This window comes from Mustela putorius, unplaced genomic scaffold (genome assembly GCF_011764305.1).
Source record: "Mustela putorius furo isolate JIRA1106 unplaced genomic scaffold, ASM1176430v1.1 tig00000876_pilon_pilon_pilon, whole genome shotgun sequence".
NCBI classification, from domain to species: Eukaryota; Metazoa; Chordata; class Mammalia; order Carnivora; family Mustelidae; genus Mustela; species Mustela putorius.
The window spans coordinates 1437785-1458694 of NW_025421506.1; positions in this window are offsets into that span (position 1 = coordinate 1437785).

Genomic DNA, 20910 nt, shown 5'->3' on the forward strand with positions numbered 1-20910 from the left:
AACCCATAACCTGTGCGATCTAACTGTAACTCCAGGTAGACAGTGTTCGAGTTGAGTTGAATCGTAGAACACCTAGCTGGGACTGGAGCATTGCCTGTTGGTGTGGGTAACCTCCTACCCTGTCCCATAGTGGAATTGAGTTCAGAGCCTTTTTAGCTTTCCTAACCAATCCAGAACCTTCTCTGGTCCTGTCTTTACTCATAATCTCTTTCTCATTTTGATTTTTTTGCCCATTGTTTGCATCCAAATGACACACTTCCTTCCTCCAGGGAGCCTTTGTTCTCCATTGCATCTGTCAGCGTTTCCCTCTATTTGTGGGGCATTTGAGAGGTGAGGCAAGGACATTGAGGACAACTGAGATTACATACAGCAGGCACAACACTGGCCGATGTTTACGGGGATCCTAAGGGATCACAGAGGGCTTCCTCTTACATTTTTTCTTTTTAATTTCTCAAGGGCTAGTTGAAGGAATTGGGACTATTTGGCCCAATGAAAAGATGACTTTGTTTGCAGTCATGGGAGTTGTTCTTAGTTTTTATGAGGACTATCATGTAGAGAAATTCTTATTCTGGATACTTCAGAATCCCAGTCCAATGTGTAATCAGGACTATGTGGGTTAAGTTACCAAAAGGCAGAAACTTCGTGTAAGTGGGGTGAGATGTCCAGCAAGGTAGATTTTTTTTTTTTTTTGGACAGTGAAACTTGATATGGGAAATTTTCAAAATGATTGAAAGCTGTCAGGGTGGAAAAAGTGGCCCCGAGGTAGCCCCAGTGGCAGGAAAGTTCATCAAAAAGATGGCTAAAATAAACTCACTGTGAGGATCAAATGAGATGAGGTCAGAGGGCTGACCTTAGCCTAGAATCAGGTGGTCAAAGGGATTAGTGATTTTGAGTCCATCAGGGGTGGCTAGCTCAACCTTTCTTGCACAGGCCATTCAGCTGGTGCCTGTGGGTACAGAAGAGCTGCACCCTCACTTTGGTGGGGTGCACCTTGGTCCTCTTGGTTTGCAGAATCGCTGTGTACTGGGCTGAGATCTATGCCAGTGTAGGCTGTGGGGACCAGAGCTGCTGCCTGATGCAGGTGGCAGTCATGGTGAGTGGAATTCCATCACAGACTACTTGAGTGTCATTTGTGACCAGTGCAGGGTCCAAAATTTCCACGCTGAAGGGGCTTGGAACACCATCTTGTTGGAGCATGGAGTGCATGGGGGACTGAATTGTGTCTTATACAATATTAAGAAAATGCAGTCTCTGTGAAAGGATGGGGGTATGAATGGAGATTGTGGGGCCAGTCTGTGTCTCCCCTCCCACCTCCCGAGGCCTCCATGGCTGGAACGATCATGTCCTGGCTGGCAAAAATAATTAGAACTTGCTCTTTGGCTATGATCAGTGGCAATGACCCTGGTCAGGGAGCAGTTAAGAGGTACTATTGTAGTTATAATAAGTTAAACTGCTGTGACAAATCAGACTCCAAGTTGGGATGGCTCGAATGCCATAGAAGTTTATTTCTTACTCATGTAGCTGTCTAAAGTGGTTGTTCTTGGTCAGTGGGTATCTGTCCTTTGTGCAGTGATGCAGAAATCACAAAGTATCTTTCACTAGATCCCTAGAGACACTGGCATTTAGGTGGAAGGAAAGAAAAGAAAGAAGAAAGAAGCACCTGCTTTATAAAGCCTGACCCCAAAATGGTATACATTATTTCTATTCATATTCCATCGGTGAGAATTAGTCTTATGTCCACCTAATTGCAAGGAAGTCTGAGAAATGCAGGCTAGTCTTTGTCTGTTAAATCCTGTGACTAAGGAAGGAGAGGATGTTTGGGTACATGTCTGGCAGTGTTTGCCCAGGTGTTCCCTGGGTTGGTTGTGGTTCTAACAGAGAGATGGGCACATGGGACTGGCCCTTGAGACAGGAGTAAGTGCCAGCAGTATTCTTGTCTGTATCAGAGGATGGAGTTCCCAGGGGAAGGAACTGGGCTTCTAGGATTTCCAGTGTGTTAGGGGTCACTGCTGGGATGTGTAGTACAGTGCAGATGGTCCAAACTCTGAGGCTTGGCCATCCAGATATTCCAGGAACATTCTGCTCATAGTCCACACTTGCAGAAATAGGTTCTGGGCTGCTCTGGCAGGTTTGGGGTTTCCCTTAGCTAGAGATATGAAATATATGGATGAAGTCAGGATTGGATGGTTGGTTGTGAAGACTTCTAAGGTCCCCCGAGCACTAACTCTCTGATCCTATAATCCTGAGTATTTATAAACGTATACTGTAATGCACACTTACTGTTATACTGATTTGTATTGTTCATTTTGGTGGCAGCTTAATGTAGCAGAACGAACAGCTGCCTAAGAAGTCTGATAGGAATTAGACATCGTGGGTTCTTATCTAAACTCATGGCTCTGGGCGAGTCATTTATCTCCTGTGCTTAAATGTCCTCATCTATAAACAGAGGCTGTAAAATATTAAAAAAAAAATTAAAACAGGTTGGTTATGTTAGAAGAGCTCCCTGGAAGGCAGACTAATGCCCCCTCCCCCGAAAGATGTCCACTTCTTAATACCTGGAACAGATAAATATGTTACCTTACATGATAAGAGGGACTTTACAGATGCGATTAAATTAAGAATCCTGAAAGAGATTATCCTGGATCATGCCGGTGAGGCCAGTGTAATCAAAAGCACCCTTCCCAGGGGGAAGCATGGGGATTGGAATCAGAGGCCTGACATGTGACATGTGACAATGGAAGCAGAGGTTGGGGGTCTCTTTTTGCCAAGGAAGGCAGTGGCCCTTTTCCAGAGCTGGAAAAGGGGAGGGAGTGGGTTCTTCCCTAGAGCCTCCAGAGGAAAGGCTGTTGGGTCATCGCCTTGATTTTGTCTTGGAAGAACCATTTCAGCCCTCTGGCCTCCAAACCTGTAAGATACCAAGGAAGTGGCATGGTCTTAAACCACTAAGTTTGTGGTAGTTTGTTACCGCAGGAATAAGAAATGAGTACAAACTCCTAAGATTCCTTCTAGAACTCAGACCTTGTATTTCTCTATTTCGTGTATATTACTTTCACATCTTTGACTAGAATAAGATTTGAAGGCAAGGACTATTTTTAAGAGTTAATCCTCCACAACTACAGTGCATAATTAGAGCTTAATAACTATTATTGATTTTTTCAGCTTAACTGAGATTTAACTGACAAAACTATAGAATATTTAAAGTGTATAATGTGATGACTTGATCTAATATACACTGTGAAAAGTTCCCCCCGGTAATTAACATATTCATCACCTGACGTAGTTATTTTTCCTTTCCCTTTTTGGGGGGTGGGGTAGGAATATGCAAACTTCCATTGTGGAACACAGGCATCATAGTCATCACATGGTACCTTGGATCTTCAGACCTAGTTCATCTTATAGCAGATATTTGTGCTCTTTTACCAACCTCTCCCTATTTCCTCCATCCCTCACTCCCTGGCCACCAATTTTCCACTCTTTGTTTCTATGAGTTAAGCTTTTATTTTTTTCCAGTTGAGTTTTAAAAAGTATCTGGGGAAAGCAGAGAAGCCATGTCGACCAGCAAGACTCTAGAGGTGTATATGGCTCAGAAGGTTTTTGAAGTGAGGGCAGTCTTCCGGGACTGAGGCCTTAACCTGTAGGTCTGATGCTAACTCCAGGAAGTGCGAGAATTGAATTGAACTGTAGGACACCCAGTTGGGGAACTGGTTGATGTGACGAAAACACGTGACAGCCCCTTTCTATAGATACGTCTTCATCTTAAGCTCTAGTTCTGGTGTCTGAAACTTTTGCCCAAGTTCCGATTTTTTAAACTTGCCCCGCTGAATGCCCCTGCACCCTTGGGTTCTGCCTTGCTCCTGCCAAGTCCTCTAGGACCTGAGGTCTTGGCTTTAAGCATCAGCCCAGTGTGACTGGGTTCCTACTGCCTGATAACGGACATCCCTGAGCCTGGCTCCTGAGTGGTCTCCAAGCACTATCTATTATCCAATTTCCTACCATGTTCTCAGTTCACATCAACAGGACACCTTTTCCCTCTGTTAGAACTCTTTGATGCTGCCTGCTTTGTCACATCTCTACAGATCTGACCCCAAAGAGCACACTCAGCTTTCCAGAGAGGACTTCTAGCACTTATGAAAGGCTTGCCCCACTAGAGTCTAGCTTCCTAGCGTACAAGGTCATCTCCTGGTTCTGGACTCTAACACTGTGTCCTGAGGTATCACAGCCAACAGAGCTATGCCCTATGGGATTCTGAGAAATGATGTCAGCAGTGAACTTGGCCATCCCAGGACCTAATTAAATTAAGCTGTTTAGTGCCAGGTCTTGGCACATGTTTTAGCTTTCAGGGTCACAGGGCTGCCACTGCAAGTCCAGGATATAGGCAGAAAGAGACAGGAAGTTGGAAAAACAATAAAGAGATTAAGGAAGGGGGATAGGGATGGAGCAAGTGTGTAGAGCGAAGCGAGTGCCGCAACCTTGACTTCTGATGTCTTCCTTGGCCTATTTTCTTAGACCAGCAAGTTGTCATTGGAACAGGAGCTCAGCTGCAGGCAAGGTGCTATTCTCAGAAAGCAAGAACAGAGTTGCATATGGAATCTAGTGGTCCTTTCAGCCAACAGAGTGGCGTGGTGGAGAGAACACAGGGTTCAGCTTCAAACAAATCTGAGTTGGCCTCTCAGTTCTGCTCCTTTTAAATTAAATAACCTTGGGCAAGATACCTTCACTTTCAGAAGGCTCAGCTTTCTCATTTCTGATATGGGGATGACAGCCCCAATTTCTAATGAGATAATGCAGGTAAAACAGCCAGTGACATGCTTGGCATAAAACTGGTGCCCGATAGATGGTGACTCTGTGCCCTTTCTTCCTTATCACTGTTCTCTGTCCTGTCACAGCACCAGGACAAAACAGTTTTGGTGGCTTTCTAAAACTGCTTGTTCCTTTTCCTGGATAGTGACTTAAAGCAGCAGATTTCTGCAAGCTTCCCAGTGTCCAGGTGTCTCAGGGTCTGCCTGTGTGCAGATGCTACAGCTGGCTCAATTGCTGAAGTGTCTCTCGAAGGAGGTAGTTGTATACAAACATGCTCCGCAGTGTGGGTGGCCATATTGAGGCCCTTGTAGGTGTCTAATATCCAGGGGCACTGTCATTGGAACTTGCTCCCTGGCCTCCTAAACCTAGGAAATCTCCCTGGAAGTCAGGTGGGTCTTTCCATGAGGAGTGAGGATGGCAAAGGTTGCAGGTGATGTTGTAGCCTTTTTCATGCATATGTGTGTACACCAATACCCAACAAATATTTATTGGGCTTTTGCAACACATCAGCCACTGTGTGAGAGATGCAGTGGTGAGCAAGACACACATTGTCTCCTCCAACAGGGAAACACCAGGAGCAAAAATAATATCCTGTCTACCTAGACTCAGGTGAAGAACTTTAAGATACAGGATGAAAACCAGATTATGACTCATGAGAACCTGTTGTTTTGCTGCTTGCTAACAGAGCCTGTCTTTCTCAGAACCTGTTGTTTTGCTGCTTGCTAACAGAGCCTGTCTTTCTCAGAATTCACTTTCCCGCCACTTTCTAAGTGATCCAAAAACAATGAATAATTGGAATTTGAGGGAGATGAGCTATGGTCTATTGGTGAGAACTTGTACAATTCTGATTGGGAGAGATCTGCTGTGCAAATGTATAGCCCAGCCCCAGGGGAGGACTGCAGACAGGGAAGGGTGCTGCTGTAGTAGCGAGGCTCCAGCAGGACTAGAATTTGAATTTTTGGCCTTTTTGGTATAAAAGGAAGGACAGTAATATGGCCACTGGCACTAGGAGAGAGTTTTGTTTAATGGCTAATACACAGATTTAGCTCTCATAAACCCTAGGTCTTCTCTGCCAATAACCCTACATGGGGCTAAAGTCAACCTCACTCTCCTCACTTCCCCTTCCTATAAAAGCAGAGAGCCAACCAAGGACTAAAGGGGCAGAAAACATGTATTCCGATCCTGGCTCCACCAGGTGGAGTTGAAAGAAGCTTGATTTTTTGAAACCTCTGTTTCCTTCTGCAGGAATCCCTTCCTCCTTTTCCACCTAAGGGAATCCCTTCCTTCTTTACCTTCTGCTAAAGTCTCTCTACTGATTGGTAGTCCTTGAAATCAGAAACAAGACTTATCTCTTCAGTCCCTTGTGGAATAAACTCCCAAATCATGCTTGCTGAAATGAGTGGACCACAACACCAAGGTTAGACTTCATCTATTTCAAGTGCCTTGAGACCCTTGGGGCAACACCTTGTATGTACATGACAACCATGGTCTTAGAAGGCATGAAGTTGGTTCCTTACAGTTATAGGCATGTTAGTGAGGTTTGGGTTTTTTTTTTTTTTTTGAGAATGATCACAGTTCTTACTTACTTCATGTGGATTATCTTCCTCTCTCAAAGACCATTTCTTAACATGGCTTCCTTCATCTTGTGGACCCCAGTATACTCTGGATCCACCAGGTAAGTATCCCTAGGTGTGTTTTCTCTGCCAAAGGACTGAGCCAGATTTGAAACTTTCTTTGCTACTGGTCATTGGTATGACTTGAGATCAATTACCATATCTTCTACAATCTGTTTTTCCATCTGCTCCATGAGGAATATATTCCTCTGTTGCTTCTATTTCTCCCATGGCCAGGTAGTAATGAGAATCAGGTGAGATGATTTTCTTCTGAAAACAGTTGGAAAACCCAGAAGTGGATGCAGGAACCAAAGGTAAAATTACTGTAATTGCCACTTACTAGCATCGTCAACAACTTAGTTGTTTTTGTCTTCCCAGCCACATCAGAGATGCCCACTGATGCCATGTAAGGGAAATACAAGGAAGCAGAGAATTAAAAATGCCATTGTGGAAATGGAGGAAGTTTAAAGTGAGTATATGCCATTTCATATTAATTAATTAATTTATATTTCCATTCAGCAAGTAATTATTGAACATCAACCATATACAAAGATGAATCGAACATGATTCTGATCTTGTGGTTCTTTCAAAATGCTAAGAGAAAATCTTCTTATCTTAATACCAGTGATAGGAAGTAGGAAATGATGGGCATTCCTCTGGTAAGAGAAATAGAGTTCAGTGTTCTGATTGTACCGAGGGGGAGAGATAATTTGTCACCAAGGGGCAGAAGGCTTATTATGAAAAATGGTTTCTAGCTGAGCCTTGGAGAGTGGGGAGGATTTTAACTTACAGAATGCAATGGGGGAGGGAGGGCATCCAGGCAGAGGAATGGTTGGAGTGAAGACAGGTGCATTCTCAGTGGCATGCTCCTTCTGTGACTTTGAAGTCCCCTTGACCCCCAGCCTGGGTTGTGCTCCTGGTTTGAAGATTACTTTTCCCCCCAGCTTTCTTGTTTTTAATTTTTTCCTTTGATCTTGCTTAAGTTGCTAAAAATGGTCCCCTTTCTCACCATGTAGTTGATCTGAGCATGAGAGACTCACGGCCCCTACTAGTAATAACCTTGGCTGCACATTATGCAAAAAGTCCATCAAAAATTCTCTTTCTGGAATGTGAGGTTCACTTCAAAGCCCTATTCTGTTGACCAAGCCTTGGGAGGTGTCATGTCCAATCATCACTTCTCAGTTACTAGGCTTCCCCCGCCTTGCTGTGAGATCAAAGGAAAGGAGAGTTCTATCATACAAGTGAAAAGGAGGTTCATTGCCTTTAGGTAGCTGATGTGGAACAGAAGTTAAGTAAAGGAGGTCAAGAAGCTGTTAGTGCAGGGTGTGGGAAGAATCCTCTACTAGTCTGAGATACCAAGACAAGGTAGAAAACAAAGTGAGGTCACCATTGATTTCCGCATGATCAAAATTTGCCTTAGGGTGAATGCTTGAGAGACAATCATTTACATGATTCACCAAGCTGGAAGCAGGGACCAATCCTCTATGTTAGGTTATACTGTGTAGTTCTTTCCTGTCACCACAGTTGATCAGCAAAATAAACAGAGTAGGCATTTACTGATCCTTACCTGGATAGACATTTGTGTGTAATTGAGCTACATTAGAATAGAAGATGATTATTTTTAGATTTTTGGATCTTATGGGCTGATAAAATTTTAAAAATTTTGTTCAACCTAGAGTTGTTAACTTTGTATTTTGCCAACCAACATTAGACTTAAAGAACCTTGACAACTGAAAACTGATTGCCATTATTTTAAAAGGAAAGGTTATTCTGTGCCAATTATTGGGAAGAGCATAATCTCAGATTAAAGGGCAGTGCCATGGGTAATCTTCCACTTATGCTTTTGCTCTAAAATGTTTCAGATTGCCTCGTGGTGAGCCCAGGTCATGGGTATGGCCTTGGGAGCTCTGTGTTATCAGAGGAGAGCTGGCTTCCCTGGTCTGTTTGGGAAAGATATGGAGTGGGTTGAGGAATTTCATGGGTGCATGGATGGTTTTGAATAGAGTCACATCAATCCTGACAAGGTGTATTTTGTACTGGCCTCATACTTCCTGGCACTTGGTGAGATGATGGTGTGGTCAGTTCACTTTGATTCTGACTCATTTGTGGGAAGGGAAATTTAATTCTCTGGGAACTCATGTTTATATTAGTGTTAAATCATTTGTCTGCTGTTTAATGATTTATATACGCAGTGCAAAGAGGTCCCAGAATTGCCTTCCTGATTGTTCCACACCCAACCTTCTCCCGCCCCCGCTCCTTCACTCCACTCCAGGTCAGAGAAGTTGTTCAGTTTTGTGCCTTAGGGAATCCACCCAAGACACTGTTCCTCAGCTTACTCATTCCTTAAATATATTTTTATACTCTATTGATATTGGGCTTTTAGATGAGTGCAAAGACTTCTTGAGGGTGCTTAGGTAGGTACTATGTGGTCTTTTGTGCTCAATGGCTTTGCCTTCTTAACTCAGCAATTAGTCTTCTCCCAAACTTGATGCACCCCTTTTGGATGGTAAATTGTGGTCCTCTGATTTATTTCTCTCCAGTTCATATGCCTAATGTGGATGGGCCTTTGGTGCTCATTAAAACAAAGACTTTTATTTGAAGGGCTGCTCTGACATTGTGCTGATGGGACCTCATATATTATACTTTTCCATACCGGCCATCTATAATTTAGTGTAGTGCTCCTATTTGTGTAATGTTCAGTGTTTGCAAGGCTTATGAGTAATTGACAGTATACAATGGCATCAATAAATCAGATGGGCCAGGCCCAATTCTTGATGGTCAGTTTCTCTGTCTACCAAGGAGGAAAGCTGAAAATCAGTGACTGCCATTAACCGGGAGCTTTTCAGATCATAATGTCAGAGAAAGCACATTTGTTGGCTTTTATTATTAATACATTCTGAGCTGTTTAAAATAGATCTCTCTAGTTTTCATTTTGAAAAAAGAATGATTCCTTGTTATTTTTTTTAAAGTTATTGCAGTTGATTCCAAAAGAATGACTTATTTTGATAAAGTGAGTGAACTTGAGTTATAATATATATAATCGACAAAATGATATAGGAGACTTCAGGTTGTGTGATGTGGCATGTGTCACAGAGCCAGCAAGATTAGGGTTTATTTTCTGGAAATGCAAATCTGGAATGAGGTGGCTCAGGAATCACCACAGTCCTGTGCAATAATGTATACAATAGCATGTCATAGAGTACAACAGCGTGTCTGGAACATTCTTCTGAATGTTCCATTGCCTACGGATAGTTCTGGGAATATATGTTTTTAAGAGAGACATACCTCAGATTTCCACTGTTGGTTATGAGTACGCTACATTGCACAAAACTGGGCATTGTCACTTTATAATAATTCTTCCTGACATGGGGAGAAAGCCGTAGGGGTCAAAAGTTTGCAGGAGGAAATGCTTAGCAGAGTCTCCAAGGAAAAGGTACCCTCTGGTGCTTAAAAGCTCCAGTTTTCTGAAATACAAATCTTTATGAAGCTGGGCTAGATGGGATTAAAATGCAGGGCTCTAGGGGCAGGTTGGCCTCTGGATTTTATGTCCTGGCTCTGCCATGATGTGCCAGTCACATGACCTCGGGCAGGTTACTTCATTTCCTAGAACCTCAGTCTCCTTGTCTCTAAATTCTCACCTCATAAGGATGTTTTTATGAATAGATGATTTAATACACACAAAATTTCTGGGGAAGTGCCGAATAACTTTAATTTTCCTCCCCTGTACTTCTGGAGAAGATGTGGAGTCATCAGACAGCTCCTAACTCTGTAGACTGAAATCTCTTAGCACCCTTGAAGAGCCCTGTGATGGCCACAGGCTAAAGATGGATTCCTGGATTCTATATCAACAAAGAATGGTGAGCCATGTCAGTAGGGCTATGGATAAGAAGGTTATCCTTTTCTGTCGACCTTGACTAAAATCATTTGTACCTGTGAGTAAAAACTAAAATATGTCCCATGGGGAAATTTGATTTTTCATATCTTGTTTTTCAGGTCAGAGACACTTTCTTGGATCGATGTGTGAAATTAAGTCATAGAGTCCTACTCAAGCTAGTAATGCCTGTCTTTAGCAGTAAAAACAGAAACACAAATTTTTATTTGGGAGTGTGTAGGTGGAAATGCAGGCGTGTGGCCCTCACTTGGAGCACGAGACAATAATGATTATTGTTTTCTGAGCAGTCAGTGAATGCTAAAAGCAGGACTCTTTGGCTCCATTATTCTGAACTTTTGGGTCTTCCAGATCTTTCACTTTGTTCTTTGCTCTAAAGCTGCTATGGGCCAAATGTTTGTGTCCTCCTAAATTTGTATGTAGAAAACCTCACTCCCAAAGGGGATGAAATTAAGATGTGGGCCCTTTGGGAGGTTATTAAGTCATGAAGGTAGAGCCTCCATAAATGGAATCAGTATCTTTATAAGAGGGCCTCCAGAGCTAGCTCACTCCTTCCAGCACGAGATGACATAGACAGAAGTCAGCAGTCTGCAGCTGGAAGAGGGCCTTCACTAGAACCTACCCCGTGCTGGCATCTTGGTCTTGGCCTTCGAGCCTCCAGAACTGTGAGAAATGAATTTCTGTTGTTTATAAGCCACCCGCCCTGTGGTATTTTGTTATAGCAGCCTGAACAGGCTAAGACAGAAACCAGCAGAAACTGTTTTTTTTTTTTTCCTTTTTAAATTTAGTTCATAATATTACTGGCATCTGTAAGCAGTGCAAAACAAAGCAAAGCAATTGGCTAGATAAGAATCACTCTGACTGCAGGATTACATGTGGGTAGTTAACATAGGAAACTACAAAAACCCACTGGGGAAAATCTGCCTGGGTAGAAATAAGTGACACAAAGTGAAAAAGGCAATGAGTGAAATTGCACATGATAATTTTTTTGAGTGAGCAATTATGATGGAAAAATCAGATATTTGTGAAAAAATTTGGATCTGAAAAGCTTGAGGTAGAAATATGGGATCTGGCAGAAATATCGGTCACAGAAAGAGCAACGTAACAACAAATATGTCACAATGGCAGGTGCTAGAGTTTGGAAAATTTGATATCGATATGAAACTAATAAATGAACTAAATTTATGCTCTGATTTTACAGGAAAAAGCATTAATTACACTGAAAACAAGTTTACTAAAATAGAAATGAATATGGGAAAAATTGGGTATCATTTAACTAATCCAGGAATTAAGTTCACTTAGTGGAGTTCACTTCTGCAAGTACCTCTTTATAAGAGGTGTTACTGTTGGTGCTCTTCAGGCCTCCCTTCTGTACATCAGGCTCCAGACATACTGTGTTAGTGCAAGTCCCAGATCCTTGCGGCACCTTGGGGCTCTCCGTGGGCTGGCCCTGGCTCCTCATGCTCTCATTTCCTCCTCTTGGCCCTGTGCCCTGTGATCCATGCTCCAGCTACACTGGCTTTCTTGATGTTTCCCACATAGGTCAAGTATGTGTTCCTTGGGCTCTTACTTTGCCTGGAATGTTCTTTCTGAAGTTACCACGTAGCTCACTGTCACTTCACAGTGGCCTCAACCAACCGTCACTCCTCAGGGAGAACGTTTACTACTCACTCACTTTCTACCCCCTTACCCTCCCTTCTTTTATTTCTTCTCAAAGTAATGGTTATTTCCTGATATTATTATATCTCTGTATTTGTCTACCTATTTGGCCAGAATGTTAGCTCTAGGGGGTTTGGTTCACTGCTCAGTCTGCAGGGTCTCAAAGAGACCTTGGCATGTAGGAGGCCCAACAAATACTGGTTGAACAAAATTCCGCATTAAAATGTTTGTATTTTTTTCCTTTTTTTTTTTTAAAGATTTTATTTATTTATTTGACAGAGAGAGAGACAGAGAGAGATAGCAAGTAGGCAGAGAGGCAGGCAGAGAGAGAAGGGGAAGCCGGCTCCCTGCTGAGCAGAGAGCCCGATGCTGGGCTCGATTCCAGGACCCTGAGATCATGACCTGAGCTGAAGGCAGAGACGTAACCCACTGAGCCACCCAGGCACCCCAAAATGTTTGTATTTGTTAACGTAGCACTAATTTTTCTCCTGGATCAGACTCCAGGGTCTGGTTGATCACTGAGTCAAAATTGCAGGAGAAAAGTGTTAAGATCGAAATATCCTGCATCCCCAGAGCCTAGGCTCAGTGTGTGTGGCCAATATTAGTGCTGCTGCTAGCAGTTCTGATTTTCAGCCTTCTGGGCCTATGGTAGGTTGCATTTCCCTCCTGCAGATAGTTGTGGCCATATGACTGGACTTGGCCAGTGAGATGTGACCAGAAGGGACATATGTCACTCCCAGCGTTGAATGGTGACACTCTAGGCCATGGTGGCTTCGTTGGCTTTGATCCTGGAGTGAGGATGGCACAGACTGGGGCATGTTCTGAGTTGGACATGGAGCATGAAGGGATACTCTCCTTTTGTTCCTTGGGGTCACTGAGATTTTAGGGTTGTTTGTTAGGTAGCTGACTAATACAATAGGTTACACATTTTATCTCGGGTAAGTTTTCCATTGTCCTTAGGAGGCAGTCGTTGTTATTCCTACTTGTCACTGTGGAAATTGAACTCACAGAATTTAAGTCATTTCCCAAAAGTCACACAGCTACTAAGTGGCAGGACTAAAATTCAAATCCGATTCTGGCTGATTCCATGATCTGAGCTCTTAAACATAGACTTGTCCAACTTCTCAGTGTGTCATTAAACATGTGATAGTCTGTATGGGCAGAAGTGTGCTCCTAGGAGCTTCAGTGGCCTCATTCTCACCTGAGAACCATTGAAATCCTCTCAAAACCAGGTGATACATCAGCGACAATCTCCAATCATCAGAAGTGTAGGGACCATGTTTCCTCTATCGGCACATAGAATGAATTAAATATTAAAGCCCACTTGAAAGTAATTTGAGTTAATGACTTTGAAAGGGGGCTGAAATAGTTCTCATCTGGGTAAGATTTTATTCATTCATCTATCTCTGGTTAGGAATTTTGAAAACCCCACTGGCTCTAGGTAAAAACAAAATAGGCTGAAAAAGCAAACTGATAAACCCATTTCAGGAGGCTCAGCATATTCTCTCCCTAGGTGTGGACTTAGAGAAAACCAGACTTCCTGAAGGTTGTGGGAGGGCACCCACCAGGGCAAAGTGCAGCAGGAATATGCCTCAGATGCAGGTGGTTTCAGGCTTTAGAGCCTGTGATGGTGATACATTTGTCCCACAAATGCAGGACGGAGCTGGTGTGAGTGGGGTGGCCGTAATTCCTACTTCTGTGTCCCTGTGACTGATGCCCCCTTTCCTTTTGATCAGACAGCAGTTAGGCTTATTGTCATGGCTGGGTTCTGTTTCTCTAATGGTTTCCTATATTTCTTTTCAGATGAATTATGATTTAAATTCAATTTCCAAGTTAGGGGAGGAGGGCTATTCACTAGTCACTCCGTAGAGCACGACCCAGGCAAACAGAGAGTTACTCAAACATGAAGAAAACTACTTTTTACAAATTTGGGGTACTATAGTTATTTTGTTTGCAGAAAAAAATGTGCTATAATGCCTTTATTTTGGGATATCAGCTGCAATGTGTGCGTGAATTAGGACTAAGGATTGCTGAATCCCTTCTTGTGGGGCCATGTGCTTAGATCATGGTTGTGAACAAGTTGATGTGTGGATGATTTTCTATTTTACCCATGTCTCAAGAGTAGGATAAGGGTCAGGAAGGGTCCCCCAGAGAAGGATCTGAATGTGCCTTTGAAAGACTAGTCTGTCATAGTGGTGTGTGTCTTATGTTCATTAACATGGGGACATCCCCAAACTGGGCTTGTAGCTCTATTTCTCTTTTAGGTTGAACCTGAAAAATGCAGGCTAGTCTTTCATCTACTGCCTTCTGCCTCTTGATCGAAATCACGCCTGCTGGGAATAGTTCTTCATGGCATGTCTCTAGACTCATGAAGGGCCCTCTGGACTGCTGGTCCTAAAACAATGTAAGGTGAGCTGGGGTTCCAGAGAGCTTCTTGGGATTCCATGAGCACCAAAGGAAAAAGACTTCTTCTAACCAATCTCATTCTAAAGAGAGCCATCAGGGCAAAAGGCAATTGTGGGCACTAATAAAAAGTCAAGAGAAGAGAAAATCAATAATCCCGTGTGTGTGGCTCTGAACACCATCCTCTGTGGTCAGGAATGCGGAGGCTTGATCAAGTGTGCGCATCTGTATGTGTGTGAATCCACAAGCTAATGTTGCAGGAGGGGCTGGAATCAAGCCAAGTCAGTGGCAGAGAGATTGATGAAGGTCTTGCCAAGCCGTGTGACTTAAAGAGTCTCATTAAGAAGATGTGCCCTAGGAGGAGGAGGTGGTGGCTTTGCTTTGAAGGGGTGAATGGGCTTAGGCTGGGAAGGAGAGACAGTCCTGATGCCTTGAGGTGACTCTTCCATGGCTCCATGGCAAGTGTTATATGGTTGAATGGTGTTCTCCACTCAAAACATGTCCAAGTCCTAACCCATAGTATGTGAATGTGATCTTATTTGGAAATGGGGTCTTCATGGACATAATCAAGTTAAGACGAGATCACACTGGATTAGTGTGGGCTCTAATTCAGTGATTGGTGCCCTTATGAAAAGAGGGAAGGGCATTTGGTAGTGACAGAGGCAGAGAGGGAACTGTACAGCTATAGACTGAGGATATCAGGGGTTTCCAGCAGCCGTCAGACACCAGGAAGAGGCATGGGAGGATTTTTTTCCCCCAAAGCTTCAGGGAAATAGTATGTCCCTGCCCATACCTTGTCTTCAGACTCCTGGCCTCCAGAACTGTGAAAGCACACATTTCCACTGCTCTAAGCCACTTAATTTGTGATTTTGGTATGGCAGCCCTAGGAAATTAGGATGGTAAGCAAAGGGCCATCAGTTTCAGCCTCAGGGCAGTGGGCAACGGTGAGCAGAACTGGACTACAGGTGGGCAGTGAAGGCTTGGGGGTGCTGGAAAGTGAGACAGTCTGTTGAAGGTAGCATTGGATGCATCCTGGGAAGGGGTGGCTGATTGGTTCTCTCTGATTTCTCACTCAGTGGGCCTGGGGGTTGGTTGGTTTCCTGTATGCAGGAACAGTTAATAGCCGGGTAGAGCCAGGTTACTCAAGCCCTGACCTCCATCTCCCTTTGTGACACATGCATTTTCCAAAGGTGGCCATGGCAATACTGCCCATTGCTCTTGCTCTTTGAAAACTTGCTACTCTGCCACTTACACAGTGAGGTCTAATTCTCCTCCTCTGAATCTGAGCAAACTTTTAACTCCCCTGTAACTAATAGAATGTGGGCAATATGATGTGGCCTGCTTTCCAAGTTAAGGAATGAGAGGCAATGCCACTTACGTCTTGTGCCCTGGACCAGAGACTCTATCTGGAGCCTGGAACCACCTTATAAGGAGCCCAGCTGCCCTATAGCTGCCATGTTGTCAGGACGCTAGCTCACATGGAGAGACCCCCTGGAGAAGCGCCAAGACTATATGAAGAGAGGTTGCTGCTGGGACATTTCCTGGCTCCTCTCAGTCGCTTTCCCCTCAGTCTACACTGTTCTAGCTTCAGCCACCACCTGATACTGAGCTAAAGCCACTGACCATGTTCTTCCTAAACTCCAGATGTGCACAAACTGTGAGCTATAATAATTGTTCATTTAAGCCACTAAATTTTAGGGTCCTTATTACGCAACAATAGTTACTAGAACCTCTTCAGATGTTTGCCCAAGGGCCACTTCCCCTCTGAGACCTTCTCTGACTCTAGACTTCTTCCCTTGAAACTCTCCTTTCCCACACAGCTACGAGCTATTTCAGCTCTCAGCATTTCTCTTCATTCAGAGCCAGTTTCGCTGGTGCCAGTCTCCATTTTCTTCAGTTTCCTGGAAGAGCATCCTACTTTCCATCCGTTTACTGTTCCCCACCATTTACCTCTGTCCTTGGGGAGCGCACCCCTCTCAGCTCTCTCAGTAACAAAGAGGCCTCTGGGGACCAGATCTCACCCTCCTTAAGGGACAGCGTTAGAGCTCCAGGAATGCTGATGAGGTTTTTAACATAACAAGAAAACATTATTTTAGTTGATCATGAACTCAGATGAGAAGCTTATCTGTCTCACCCACTGGGAACTGTGTCTTACTCATCTTTGTACCCCTAGGTTAGTTCACTGCTTGACACAGAAAAGACTCTTGATGGATGGATGGATGGATGGATGGATGGACAGACGTTTGGATGGATACATGGGTAAATGGATGAATGAAGAGAAATGCTTGAAAATTATAAAGTGGAATTTGCAAAGCTGGGGCATATATGCTGTCATTTCCAAACTCTGTGCCATGGAAGTCATGGTTAACAGACCCCAGCATTCTTTCTGGGGATTGGAAAGTCTGCCTCACCCTGTTTTTCAACTATAAATAGAAGCTAGAAATCAACCATATTTTGTCCTTGAGAAGACTGAAAGCACAAAGGCTCTTTAGAGCTTCAATTTATTAAAAATATTGTTAAAATAGAAGTCAAAACTCTGTATACAGCTGCTCCCTGACTTTCTTCTAAGACTTAAGCAAAGTTCATTAAGCTAATATACATGTTCCTGTGCTTTTAATGTGCATAGATTTCACATTAAGAAGAAAATGTTCTGACACTTCATGGCATTTGCTGTTGACTGGAGCACGGTGAAGTATTTAAGTAAAGAACTTATCTCAAAAGGGGACCAAAGAATAAAGCAAAGCGTGGGATTCTGGAAGTCAATATGGTCAATAATGCTGTGTTGTTTACAACCAATCACTTACCAGGATGGACAGGACCAACGGAGAAAGGAAATTACCTACCTACCCACATAATTGCACCAATTTCTAGAATCGGTTAATAGGCCATAAAAAAAAAAATCAATCCGAGAGAAGCATAAAGAGATACATACGAGAGTAGAACTTGGTTATTATTGGTCTTCATTCACAGCCACATTTGAGCACCTTAGTCTTTATTAGCAAGATGACAGTTCTAACAAATTATCCTGTCAGTCTCTGCTTTTGTGCCCTCTTTTTCTTGGGAGTGAGTTTTTTTTCCTTTTCTCTTCACTTTCTGTGTTTTGATTTTCATAGCACTGTGCCTGGATTCTTTGGCAAGGGAGGGGGTGTTATTAGGGGAAGAAAAGAAGCTATTGTCGTACATAGACCAGTATCGGGGCAGTGTCCAATTCCTTAAGTGGCTTGTCTCATCGGATGACCCTCCCACCTCCACCAAGAGGTAGCTATGATTGTGACCTTTATTCCACAGAGGAAGAAACTGCTGTTCAGAGAAGTGAAGTTACTTGCTACACAGTGAGAGAGGGGATTCAAATTTAGGTTTGTCTGAGCCCAAAGTCTTGCTTTTTCTATTGAACAAGTCCTTGATTTCTTATCCAAAAGGTTTGGGGCCAGACGTGCGTTGAAATTCAGTAGGGTACAGAATGGGGACATGATGCATATCCCATATATTACTTAATACTCCCGGTGGGGTCTGGAGCAGCACCCTGTAGTCAAACCCATTAATATTTCAGCAGTGGAACATCAACACTGAAACTAAATATGGTAAATAAAAGTACAAATAGCCTTATTATTTGGTTGCCAAGTGATTCTGCACCTCTTTTGTGAAATGTTTCATTTTCAGAGCTTTGGGATTTCATAATTTTGGATAAGAAACCATATCATACTGGCTCCCAGGAGAGCGTTTGCACACATTTGTCCTCTCTCTCAGGGAACTCTGAAATGCAGCAAGCTGGAGTCAAAGAATAAAAACAAAACCAGAAACAGAAACCTGCTGTTATTGGCCAATGGCCAAATTGATATACACTTGGCACTTAAGAAATGAAAACGGCTTTGAGAATGAACCGGTGACAGAACCATAATAGTTCCTCACAGGCCTCCGAGACACAGAGAAGTGGGAAGAGCAGGGGTCTGTTGAACTGTAATTCTACACTGCAGTCCACATACAGTGGCCATTGGGCCCTCCCAAGAAACTGAGACTCTGCTTGGCTTTTCACCACGGCCCCTCCACTCCTTTCAGATACCTCCTCTGAGGATTGTTGGGTGTGTCAGAGAGCCACTGGTGTTTGTCCCAAGTAATTGGATTGACCCTTTGAAGAAAAGGTTAGCTCAGATGAAATGAAATTTTCAAGTGAAGGGTCAGATTCTCATCCTGGAACATCTGTAGTTCACTTGGAAGATGGGTTTTCTACCCTTGTTCTATTATTTCATGTTTCTCTATCTCACTTATCAACATCTCTCCCATCCCTCTCCCCCCACCCCATCTTTTTTGTTCATGTCATTTGCCCCTTTCCCTCCCACCTTATAGTCACAGCTCATTGGGCCAAGTTGGACCAATCTCATTTTTCTCTCTTGGATTTTGAACATAAGACACAGAAACTGAGTAAATCAAGTAGTTAAGGACTCTGGGCTTGTGAGGTCACATCAGGTTAGGCCAGAGTCATGGCCTCAGGACCCTGCCCTCACCTTCTCCTCACATTGGCATGTTGTAAAGGAACAGAAACCAAGAGGATGATCCTCACAGAAGAGATTTTAATGAAGTATATTCCAGAAACAAGTGGAGAGGGAGAGAGAGAAAGGGAGAGAGAGAGAGCAAGATGGAGAGAGAAAGAAAAAAAACCCCAATGGATTATTGAGGCTTGGTTAGCATTTGGTTTATTGACATCAAGTCTGTGTTCTCCAGAGAAACATAACCAACAGATGCATCTATCTATCTATCTATCTATCTATCTATCTATTATCTATCTATCTCTATCTATCTTTACTATAAGGCATTGACTCATGTGATTATGGAGGCTGAGAATTCCAAAATCTGCTGCCAGTAAGCTGGAGACCCCATGGTAAAGTTCTCGTATGAGTCCAAAGGCCTGAGAATCAGGAGAGCTGATGGTGTAAGTTACCGTCTGAGTTTGAGTCCAAAGACAGGAGGAGATGGATGTTTTGACTCAAAGACAAGCAGAAAGAAACCTTTCTTAATCAGCCTTTATTTCTACAGAGCTCTTCAATAGATTGAATGAGGCCCACCCACATTGGGGTCTATTCAACCTACCCTCTACTCTCTACTCCCTGCTCTATTCAATCTACTGATTCAAATAATAATCTCATGCAGAAAAACCCTCAAAGACACACTCAGAAATAATGTTTAACCAAGTATCTGGGCACCCCATGACTCAATGAAGTTGATACATTAAATTAACCATCACAACCCTTATAAGGAATCTTCTTTCAGGGCAGGGTGTCTAAATGGTCCAGAGACCAGGGATTGGTGGGAACCAGAGGTTGAAAGTTCTTGGAAATGTCCTATAACACTCTTCGGACATCCTTCCTGAAGAAACTGCAGGTGAACTTATCAGATCCTACTCTCCTCAACAAGCCTCTTCCAAGCCAGTGTCCCTTCCCCTGGAGCAAGCTCAGCTGTGGAGTGGGGCTCCTTGCTTTTCACACGTTTTAAAGTGAGGTTGGGGGGGTTCCTGTTGTAACTCAGTCAGTTAAGCATTTGCCTTTGGCTCAGGTCATGATTCTGCAGTCATGGGACAGAGCCCTGTGTTGGGCTCCCGGCTCAGTGGGAAGTCTGCTTCTCTCTCTCCACCTCTGATCCTCCTCCCTACTGGTGCTCTTGCTCAACCTATCTCTCAAATGGATAAATAACAAAACCTTTAAAAAGAAGAAATAAAGTGAGGTTGGATCAGATCAATGTTTCCCAAAGTATGGTATGTGTACTACTGGAAGTATACAAGATAATTATAAAAAGTACATGAGCAAACACTTCTTTTACCATTTGGGTGTTTCCATGTGTATTAGACAAACCTGTAATTTATATGTTACATTAGTCAGGGTAGGATAGGCCATGCTGTGTAACAAATAGGCTATTATACAGTAAAGGATCAGCAGATATGGGTGGTTTAAACCCTAAACATTCCAAAGAAAAGTTTGGTTCTTGCCCAGCTCTTGAGGGATAACCTCTAAGTCCTTGGAACAACTTGTCTGTTAAGAGTGTCTATAAACAAAGACTGAGGCCTATGCCGCAATGTTCACAGTGTGAATTATGATGGCGTTTCAGGCCACAAAGTATTAACTTGACTTCCAGAGGAGATGGAACTCAGGACAGCTACATGGGCGATCAACCATGCCTATGTAATAAAAATCACTGGACACCAAGGCCTGGGTGAATTTCCTCAGTTGGCAGAACTTTGTACATGTTGTCACTGTCAGTGATGGGAGAATTCAGTGTCGTTCACAGGACTCAGCTGGGAGAGGACAACTGAATGTTTGTGCCTGATCTCTCCTAGACTCTCCTCTGTGTGCCTTTTCCTTTTCTGATTTGATTCTCTATCCTTTCATTGTCATGGACTGTAACTGTGAGTGTAGTGTGATAACTTCCCAAGTTCTGTGAGTCCTTCTATTGAATCACTGAATCCAGGTTGATTTGGGGGACCCTTACACACAGCTAAAAGAAATCTCAGTAGCTCAGTACAATAAATTTTTCCCTCCTTCCTTCCTTTCTTCCTCT